The sequence below is a fragment of the Epinephelus moara genome, chromosome 12, assembly GCF_006386435.1.
Source record: "Epinephelus moara isolate mb chromosome 12, YSFRI_EMoa_1.0, whole genome shotgun sequence".
NCBI classification, from domain to species: Eukaryota; Metazoa; Chordata; class Actinopteri; order Perciformes; family Serranidae; genus Epinephelus; species Epinephelus moara.
In genome coordinates this window covers 9,934,106-9,942,899 of record NC_065517.1, presented here as the reverse complement: position 1 = coordinate 9,942,899, position 8,794 = coordinate 9,934,106, and the positions used below count along the sequence as shown (strand labels likewise).

Genomic DNA, 8,794 nt, shown 5'->3' with positions numbered 1-8,794 from the left:
TACAGGAAAAAGGCATTTTGCTTATTTTTTAAAGATGTTTTTTATATGAAAGAAGGTTATGTTAAAGGTTGTTTCATAAATGTGTATTTGTTGTGCCCTTAAACAGGGGGAAAAGTAGTGAGAGAGGAATGAGGACAAACACAAACTCACTTATGTTCAATCAGGAACATATTCAACACACACAGTATCAGTCCCACAGATACCCTTGCAAATATGTATTTTTTTAACTTCGCCTAAATTGCATGACAAATAAAATGAAATGTGTTTTTAACCCACTAACTTATTTCTACTACCAATATGAACTTCTCAGGGACAGAATAAATATTTTATCTCACTGCACAAGCATAAATGTAACAGTAGCCTAACTAGCTTAATTGGTGAGACGAGAAGGTAAACTTTTCAATATTGCCGCGCTGCCATGCAGTATCCAGGAGCCGACTTATGCATCGACTGAATTCACAAGAAACTCATTCAACAATAAACCACACAAAACATATCATGTCATTCATTTAACATCACAATAACACGTGAAAAACTATAACATGTTTTGTTAAGTTCACAGTGCTTTATGTATGGTAATTGCCTTAAACAGGGGGAATAGTAGTGAGAGAGGAATGAGGATAAACACACGCAGCTCTGTCGTTCACTCATGTGTTTTGAGTGAGGAAGCAGAGCACGTTTCCTCTACTGGAACCCGAGCAATCAACCCACTCATACAAGGCTCTACATCACCTATGTGTTCATGTGTGGAGAGCAGGAGGACCTGCACCAGCTTCACCTCCAAGCATCCTGGCATTAAGATAATATTTTCTTCATTGGCCCAAAGGTGCAGGTGGCAATCCAGCAAAGATTGATAAGGCCAGGAAATGTGTTAACAGTGTTATGGCTACAATTGTTCATAGTTTAAATGGTGCCATAATTGAGCACCTTCACATCAGACATGACAGTCCTGGGCTGTTTTTGAAAGATGGAGTTCATTTCACACATAGGGGAAATTATATGTTTTTAAGTAAATGAGTTAATTGTCTTAAAGACCACCTCCAAACGCAGTGAACAGCTTATTGTTGGCAGTGTCACTGCTTTTGAATTTGGCCTTTAGGACACATTTTGTTAGGCCTGAACATAGCCCAGGCTGTCATGGCTAATGTTGAGTTTTTGATATTCATCTATAACTAGTTTAAAATTTCAATAAATTCTATTTATATTTGCACTCCTTTTGTCTTTATTATTGACTGAATGTAGTATTTCACAATCAAATCTGACTGTCAGTTGAAAGGACAAATCATACACTACAGATAAATCATAAAGCATTAATGTTTAACATTGTCATTGACAAATAATTAAGCAGTCCATTTCTGTGTGGGCCTGATTTAACTTTGTACTTGAAGATAACTAAGCACCTTACACCCAGCAGCAGAGCCTGAGAAGATTTTGGAGAGTAACCTTTGTTTGCTGCTCTGTTAGAAGTCTAGTTTTAACACAGAAGAATGTGACTGGATAAAAGGGCTCAAAGTGAAAAACAAAGAATTAGCTGGACACAATAGTTTTTATAGTGAGGCAAACAGAAACATATTCAGCCAATAGTGTGTTACCTTTTTTTAGCCTCACTATATAAGCCTCAATACCGAGCAATACACACAAAACCTTCTCATATGTCACAACGTCACAAATAAATAATACCTCCTACAGGACTTTAAACTATTCAGTGTGCAGATATTTACTTGTTTTTCACAAAAGGAGAATAGTTTCTCAGTGAATTTTCTTCATTTGTCTTAAAGAAATGTCCAAACAAAATGAGCACATAACATCAGCTTTTCAATTTTTTTTTTACATTCTGCTAAGATAAATGCAAACTTGGGTAAATGTTAAGACATAAATGAAAACATTAAAATGCCATTAATAACTATTATATTTTGTTAATGGTTTAAATCACCACTATATTTCCAATCATCACAGGAAACTGATGAATGACAGCTTTCAAAAAATTTGCTTTTACTCTAAAGTAAATTTTGTCTGATCCATTTTATATAACAAAAATTATAACCATTACACAAACTGTTTAACAAAATAAAGTCATGAACACGTCCATATTAAAAGGTTACAAAAAGTACACATGAAATAAATGAAAAGATTTGTAACAGTAATTATAAAACCTATGGATTAGAACCCAGTGTCATAATTTGCAAAATCTTAATTTCTTGTGAAACAACCTCTTTACTGTGGAGTAAACATCACATTGGTCGAGGCGTTGTAACTTTCCTCAAGTGTCCTACATGAGAGAAAGATGACAGGTTAAAAACACAGGTAGAAAACACTGACTATGTAGTATCTGAAGTTCTACGTGGTAATTGATTTCCTGGGTCTGATATGATCAGTTAGGGGCCCAGGTCAAGACTTTATTATGGCCCACGTCAAGGATTGATAAGCTAGGTTGAACGGTTGGATTCCATCTAGATTGTCTCTCTGTCACCTGTCTCATTTTGTATCAAAGTTCACAAAAACAACCAACCTATATAGGCAGGGTAGTTGGAGCTGTTATTCAGAGCAGTTCATATTGGCTTCGAACCCTCTCTCAGGCAATCTTAGGTGCTTGATTTGATGCTGGACTTCTTGTAATAAACCTTTCTATATACAAGCAAGACGGTGTCAGCGGAGTCTCCTTCATCACCTTCACATCATCGCTATTTAATAAACAACAACTACATCCTGTCTTGGTTAAAAGCCCACTCACCACCAAAATGATCTTATTGCTGAGTAAGTGGCTGTCATTCATAAATAGTTTTGTGTTTAAGTTCTGTAGATATTCGACTTTATATTTGAATGTGATTTTAAATTTAACTGTACTACCAAGACAAATGGAGTATGAATGTACAGTATGCAATTCATCAACATTAAAATAATTGTTGCTATCAAAAGGAAACTGAACTGTTCTCAAAGCTCACTGCCACTGTGGAATCATGCTATGTTCGGCTGTCTCATTATGAGAATATTTTTTTCCATTGGTTCTTCACAGACTGTATGTGGGGAAAAAAAATAGTAATTCTTACAATGATAAAGGGTCTTTGCGTAAAAGGCACTAAAATGTTAAAGTTGGTAAATACGTGTCATGTTCCATGAGTGATAAAATCTTCATTTGGCCTTTTGCATCAGGGGAACACTAAACTGCACTGGTGTGTCAGTAATTTCACCTTATCAGTAATAGTGCTGTGCAAGCTGTGCACTAAGCGAGTACTTAGTAATGTATGACAATTAGTAATATATGTAATGCATTTAAATGTATTATGGTCAATAATTAATCATTTTAAACTAATACGTTTCCTGACTCTTTGTGAGGTACTGTATAAAAAAAGGTGTCTTTATCCTGGAGTCAGGGCTAAAGTGATGACTCTCAAAGCGTTAACTGCACAGATGGGAAGTCTTGTTTGGAGTCCAGTTCTGTCTCCTCGTGTTGAGTGTCCACTGGTCCAGTCTGTCTGAGTCACCTAGAGGAAAACCTTACACAGACAAATAGATATTAAAAGTAATATATGTGTTAGGTTACCTACTTCACAGACTCCTTTACATGCAAACAATACAACTTAACTCACTTCAGTGTTCAACAGATCAATTTATTTTAGCAAAAGAAAAAGGTGGTGGCCATCACAGTCCTCATATTCTGTCTGCACATTATCTATTGTTGTGTAGCTACAGGCCTATATCATACACTAATCTTAATATTTTTCATGTGACAGTCAAATGTCACATTCGTTTTTTTAATTACGTTACACACCTTATTGTAATTTCACACAGTTCGACACTTTTTAATTTACATACACAAATATAGCCTTAATGTTACGTTAACGTTACATTGCTCATATGACACATTTAACGTTAACATTGCATAACGTTAGCTAATAACGTGGTGGACCTTTATTTTCAAAGCTCACACAGTCTCAGCCTTTTGTTCAAAATATTGTCTCCCTAAATGCCTAAATCCTAACACTTCTCTGTCAGGCTCTGACTTTGATGCATCCCGGACTGGTGTCTTGCTCTAAGGCTAACCGTTAGCTGGCTAGTTAGCTAGTTAACAAGCTAAACTTGTTTTGTATTGTATTGTTTGTTGCTCTGTGACTTGATGTGGATGTTGCTGTTGTGATACAGGTCGCACTTGAAAATGAGACCTCCGGTATCAATGTGATTTTACATGTCCTAAATAAAGGCTTAATAATATAATAATAAGCTGACAAGCTAGGTGGTGACCGCAGACACCGATACACGCTAATTAGTGCTAATATATAAAATAAAATAATACTAGAATTTCCAAATTTCACTTACCGAAAAACTGGAGCACAGACTTCTTGGACGGTTCAATGCGTACAAAAGTACACATTCAGTAACGTTACCTAAGTAGAAGTACAGATACTTGAGTACAAAAGTCTGGTAAAAGTAGAAGTACTGATTAAAGTTCTTTACTGAGTACGGTATATGTAAAAAAAAAAAAAAAAAAAANGGTTTGTTTTCCCCCTCGGCTCTAACCGGATGTGACGTTTGTGGAGCCGAATCGACACTCTCCCTCCCTAGATTACATCCTCCCGTTCCGCCGGCTGCAGGTGCGGGGTTACATCCTTGTACAGTACACGGAGGTGGCTTCCCTCCCACGAGTGGGCGTGGACTGAATGGCTGCAGCCTGGAGTCATGAGACAAGAGGCTGCAGACATACCCTTCCGGACACGCCCCCAGCGTTTCACAGCATAGAGAAGTGCTTATTTTTCCATGATTTTGAGAGCTAATTTTATATACTTAGTGATTTTTTTAATCTTTCAGATTTGTCTCAGTGATTAATGTCACATATTTCTGTGATGTGACAAACTTATAACAGACATTTTTTGTTGCTATATACAGACTTTAATGTATAATATAGAGGTCATGATTAGGCCTATATTGTAGACTTATTCATTATAGACTTTTAACAGCTCATATTATAAATAATTTGATATTAGTTTTTGGGTTATAAAATTGAATATTATCTATTAGTGTCTAGAGCTGAACTGCTGTGAAAAAATCATGAAATAATGTTTTCTCTGATTTGCCTGCTGTCTGTCAGCGCTGAGCGCCGCCTCCTCCCATTCAGTCTGTACCGCGGACACAACGCTGCACTGCCCGAGTCCGAGGCGGAGGACAGAAAAGACACTTTTGCTAATCATAATAAAAACTCCATGGGCTGCAATAATCCAAGATCAGAGGCTCACCGCAATTATAGGAAATATGCACGAGTGGGATAAAAAAATGAAGGTGAAAGTGATCCAGCAAGGACTTTCACCCAACGATGATGATAATATTAGCAATGATAATGATAAATAATCTAACCCATTACATTCATAAAAATGAAACAAAAGAGCCTAACATAGGAAACAGATTATCATGACATTTATATTAAAATCCTAAAAACAAGGAAAATCAAATCAAATAAATCCACCATAAAAACACTTCCAAGACTTCTATCAAAGTTTTTTTTTAATGAATGTGGTTTTGATATGCTTTATATTTAGTTAAAAGGCAAGTTTCGGGGCGTCAGTGGCTTAGTGGTAGAGCAGGCACCCCATGTACAAGGCTGTTGCTGCAGCGGTCCGGGTTCGACTCCAGCCTGTGGCCCTTTGCTGCATGTCCTTCCCTCTCTTCCCTCTCTCTCTCTCCCCTTCACACTCAAGCTGTCCTATCAATTAAAGGCTAAAACGCCCAAAAAATATCTTTAAAAAAAAAGGCAAGTTTCAATATTTTGTAAGACAGCCAGGCTGTCATAATTTGTGCATACGCATGGTCTGTGGAAGTTCTAAATTTGTTTGCAGAGTGAGGCCCAATGTGTACACAAGAGACAGCAGATTGCAGCTGAAGGTCTTTTCTGCAGACTGGATAATGTGCTGCAGCCTGTTCTTGCTGAAAAATGTTGTCTCTTTATCTTTTTCTCCCTTTGTTTGTCAGGGTCAGCATCGCACAGCCCCACAGAAGAGGATCTGATTCGGAAGTATTTCCATCTAAAGAATTCACCAGTCATTTGACTTTATATGAGTCTACATGGTCACTGGTGTGTGAGCATACCTTCACTGTTTTCTGTTCCTTCTTAGACTTAAGACGTGTCTTTGAAAAGAATGTCTTTCTCTCCCTTTCTTTTATTTCCCTAAATTTAAGAAAGGACTCCACCAGACCTTGCTGCTACAATGAAAATAAGAAAAGACAGGAATGACACATTAATTGCTCTTTTATTTATTCATTACTACTTTATTAACTCTTTTTAAAGGGACTTAAGCATTGCATTGCATTGCATGCATTTTTCCTCATCACATATATATAATATACCGTACATGTGTGTATATAATGTTAAAATATCAGCTGCTCATATTACACATGGCCAAAGTTTCAAATAATGGGGTAACGTAGAAGTAATCCCTGTGAGTAGAAGGCACAAGCCTCAGACTGCTCTGAATGCCAGCTGATGTCATCTGGCGAGTCGACATATTCCATATTTCATATGCTCACAAGCACGTGGTTTCTATAGTTTGTTTCCGTTGCTCCAGAAGCAAAGGAGCAGAACAGAGTGGGCTCATCGGGATCTAAATAGCTTTTGTGGCTTAAACAGTTTCAGAAAAAGGCTGAACGCTTAAACAGTTTCAGAAAAAGGCTGAACTGAGGGGCTGCATAAAGGTACAGTACAAGACAAAAAAAAAATGTTTAAGACTAAGATTCATGCAAAGCTCTCATGGAGTCTGAGGATAAAAGTGGAAAATGAGCAGATCACCTTTAAGCTCACTAAAGGTCTCATCATTGACCTTTGCAAGTCATTTTGAAACACATTTAACATGCTTGTAACTGAATTAGGCAAGCAAGATAGTACCAAGATCTATTTGAGTACAATAAGTAAGAACACAATTTGAACTCTTAAACCAAGTCTTCTAACTGCCTATTTTTTCTGCACTACAACTACAGATCTATGTACCTGCACAAGTGCTTGGCTGTGCATTAGGATGTGCACTGGTGGTGGGCATCTCCTCTGGTGGGTTGTTTGCCACATCTTTTAGAAATTTAATGTTTTTGCCGCACACACAACAAAAGCCTGGGGAAGCTGTCACGGTAGAGCGACAGAACGGACAGTAGTAACCCACATCTGTAGGGGAAAAAGAGGAGAGTTTGCAAGGTCGGCGAGGTTATGTCAGAGACAGTTGATAGTTTTCCTAAATATTTAAACAATATTATCTGATTACCATCATCTCCCTGTGCTCTCACCGTTATTTACCTGCCATCGAGTTGTCATCTCTTCACAGCTTCACTTCTTTTTGCCCTCTGCCCGTTACATTTCTTGGGAGCGTATCTATGTTTCCCGGGTTCTATGTTCCCCACTTAACCCTGCAACCCTTTTTTGGATAAGCGGGGAACATAGAACCCGGGAAACATAGAACCTTTTTGGGTGGTAAGCGGGGAACATAGAACCTGGGAAACATAGAACCCGGGAAACATAGAACCCGGGAAACATAGGGATGACCCCCATTTCTTTTTACACACCTTCTCTGCTCTGCCTTTCACCTCTCTCCACCTTCCTCTTATTCAAAAGCCCGTCACTGATCAATAAAGTATCCAATCATACGTGGAGACGAGGTCGAAAATAAACTAACATTAAATGCAATTAAATCCCTGGGGTGTCCCGGAAAGTAACGTTAGTTATAGTAATGTTAGCTAACATTACCCCTACGGATACACTACTCGTGTAGAACTCAAAGTCTCTAGCACGCTGTCAGCTTCACTTTCATTATACAGTAAAAGATGAGGGCCACATGTGAAAAACAAGAAAGAAAGAAAAATAAAAAAGAATATGTACCTTTCTGTGTTGCCTGTCCCGGCTCCAACTTTCCTCCAAACATAACTTTCTTCTTCCCGCTCACTCGTCTGTCTCTCGGGTGGAAGCTCAGCACTGCCCCTACAGGCCTGGAGCTCTTCCGTTGTATGAGTAGCTATGCAGCGCTATCTTTTTGCATTTGTTTTCTTATTTGCAGCACGTTTCTGTATATGCAGCATTTTCCCGTTGCATTTGTTTTCTCATATGCAGCACGTTTCTCTATTTGCAGTGCGTTTCTGTATTTGCATTGCGTTTGTCCTTGTCGGCCACCGTACCTTTTTAGCCTTAAAGCCCTTACAACAGTCAAAGCACTGCTGATAAATTTCTAAAAAAAAAAAAAATCTCACTTCATTCTGCTGGTTTTACATATATTATCAAATACTTTGGTGACAAATGAGATGAAATAGAAAATGTTGTGCATACAGTACAAATTACAACAAGATACTGAATATCACTGCAGGCTCACTATTAAACTGATCTGAACACCATTTGAAACATGTGATATCTATTATCCAAAGAAGGTCTGTGTCCATTTTGCTTGCTTTTAAATGAAGACTTCTGTAGATAAAGATGCTAATTAGTTTTGAAAATACAGAATGACAGACTTCTGAATTGACTATAGGTTACAATGAGGCAAACATTTGTCACAATGCAGTGGATGAGCTGAAAAGATTTCTGCTCTGTAGGATGCACTTGTGATTTATTATGATTTTTTTTAAGCTTGGAATATGAAATGTCTTGAAATTTAGATGTATTGTCATAAGCCACTCCCTATTCAAGCAATAATCACCACATTTTATGCACTGATTGATCATGACCCAAGAGGGTGCAGATCAAATTTGGCACGAATCTCTGTAGCTGATTATGAGATATAAACTCTCAAAAATGTCTGTGCACGGAACTGGTGGCTGCTAATACTCAGATCTGTCT

The 8,794-nt window shown here is 37.8% G+C and overlaps 1 long non-coding RNA gene across 1 annotated transcript; it reads right to left on the bottom strand.

The window, feature by feature from the left end:
* Positions 1–5,928: 5,928 nt before the first annotated feature.
* LOC126399014 (uncharacterized) lies at positions 5,929–7,195 on the bottom strand. Its single transcript, XR_007570839.1, has 3 exons — positions 6,971–7,195; positions 6,076–6,186; positions 5,929–6,011 (listed from the first exon to the last, which is right to left on the bottom strand). It is a non-coding gene; the product is annotated as an uncharacterized LOC126399014 (long non-coding RNA).
* Positions 7,196–8,794: the final 1,599 nt, after the last annotated feature.